Source organism: Helobdella robusta (genome assembly GCF_000326865.2).
Source record: "Helobdella robusta unplaced genomic scaffold HELROscaffold_6, whole genome shotgun sequence".
Taxonomy (NCBI): Eukaryota; Metazoa; Annelida; class Clitellata; order Rhynchobdellida; family Glossiphoniidae; genus Helobdella; species Helobdella robusta.
The window spans coordinates 1360605-1363148 of NW_008705330.1; positions in this window are offsets into that span (position 1 = coordinate 1360605).

A 2544-nucleotide genomic window follows, 5' to 3' on the forward strand; every position below is an offset into this window, starting at 1 on the left:
TTATTTTGAATTTTATTAAACTAAACGTTCACCAAAAAACTTTGGTGAGAAAAATCGAAAAAACGAACTACAAACATATTAACGCCAAACATTGGGGAGAATTTATAGAATATTGTAAAAATTATTGTCTATTACCAACATATATATATATATATATATATATATATATATATATATATATATATATATATATATATATATATATATATATCAATCTTCGTTTTTTTATTCCATTCATCAGTTTCGGTCACCAAGCCGATCTATCCATTGCGTCTGTCTCCTTGAGATCAAGTGCCTTCAAGTCCTCCGTGTTCTGCGTCCAGGACTTTTTTGGACGGGTGCTAAGCACCTGGTGCTCTGTAAGAATCTATATATATATATATATATATATATATATATATATATATATATATATATATATAGAAATCGAGTGCTTCAATAACATTCATTTTTTTCAAGATTTATCATTAAAGTTTAATAAATTCAGTAAATTTCCTAAAGTCATGTCAAGTGATTTGATTCGACGTGACGTTTTGATACAAACTTATGCCATCAGAAATGAATTGAATGTGTAATGTATTGCTTTTATATATATATATATATATATATATATATATATATATATATATATATATATATATATAATTTGTATAGACTAATTTTAAAATTTAAATTGGGCTCAATAATACCCGCAAAAACAATTACGAAGAAGTACAAAAATTAAAAAAAAAAGAAGCATATATGAATATTAAATAAATAAAACTATTGAAAACATTCAAATACCAGGTACCCTTATCTAGTAAAATGATTAGCACAATCGATGATAAAATAAGATAATGTATTGTTGTAACTTGCACTATCGTCGAGTTATCGATAATAATCTGTAGGTTCAAGATTTCTGATAGATAAACAACTGTTTTAAACACAAACTTGTTTAAACATTTATTTGAATGCCAACAGTAAAGGAAACACTAAACGCTAACATTTACTAATCAAGAAAATGTGCTATGTCGCACGATTGTTCACATCGCAACTACATAATCCACTACTCCAACCTCGCTACTAACCTCTCTCCTCTTTCGACACGTGCTGTGCTTTGTATGCAGTACATTTACAATCAAAAGATTCTACAGTTCTATAAAGATGATAATACTAATACACAGATAATACTAGTCAATTAAAATTGATTATATTCCGCAACTCGACCATTTAAGCCAGGGAAGTGCCTGTCAAGCACGACGATCTTAAATCAGAAAATAGGTACTAAATATGTATAAATATTAAGCAAATTCGTGAAATAAATCAATTAAAAAAATAAAATTTAAAAAAATTTATAAATATTTATTAATAAACTATAAATATATGAAAAATGTAAAATTTGATGGGTTTCACGGAAACTAGAGTATGAAAATGTGCGCGGGTGCATTTGAGCACCTGTATAGGTATTCTAAGTATATGATTCCAGCGGATATAACAGTGTTGTTCTTTGGGGTTGTGTGCTTGGCCTAGTTTGTTTATAAATTTACATCAGTGATATGTTTAGTATTATTAGTTCTAGTAATTCGGCAAATTTGGTTTTGTATGCAGGTGGTGCTAAGTTATATAAAAGAATTGTTGATAGGGCTCGTGATAGAGATGAATTGTAAACATGTTTGAATGCTATTGGTAAATGGAGTGATGAGTGGTATACTGGTAAATGTATGGCATTAAGGTTTGATAGTAAAATTGCCGTTATAAGATTGGGGAGGCTGATTTATTATATTGTGAGCAAGTTAATGATTTAGTTATTTTTAATAGCTCATTAGGATCTATATATATATATATATATATATATATATATATATATATATATAAATTAGTCACGACCTAACTCAACGGTACATTGTCTGATGTCGAGGGGATTTTCTCTGGGGTTCCTCGAAGCTCCGTTTTATGACCTCTGTTGTTTTTGTTCTACACAGCTGATATGATTAATATCATTGAAAAGTTTTAATTTAAATATCACGCTTTTTGCTGGCGATGTTCAAATCTTTGCTCCCATTTGTTGTAAAACAGCGACATTTGATAATTTAGTTCACAGATTTTTCTGCTGTGTTTAAGATTTCAATAAATGGAAGATAAACAACAAACTGAAGCTTAACGAGAGTAAAACTCAGCTTCTGCTTGTCTGAACCTGGCAACAATTGCAAATGATTCATGTCAACTCTATCGACATATCTGGGTCAGATGACATTTATTTATTTATTTTTATTTCAACTAAATCATATGCCAATCACAGTCAATTCAAAATCCAGCAGCTAAAATAGTTAGTTACTGGTGGATTAAAGTTTGGTCATGTCAGTCAAAGTCACTGGCTGACTGTTAGGCGAAAAATCAAATTTAAAATTTCCATCGTGGTATTTATACGTTTGAATAGTCTCAGTCCGAATTACCCGTCTGACAAGTGTTTGGCATAGGTTTACATCTGCTCAATGTCCTCAGTTACGCTCAGATTGTCAGGATCTTCTATCGGTACCAAAAACACAATTGGTTGTAGGAAACAGG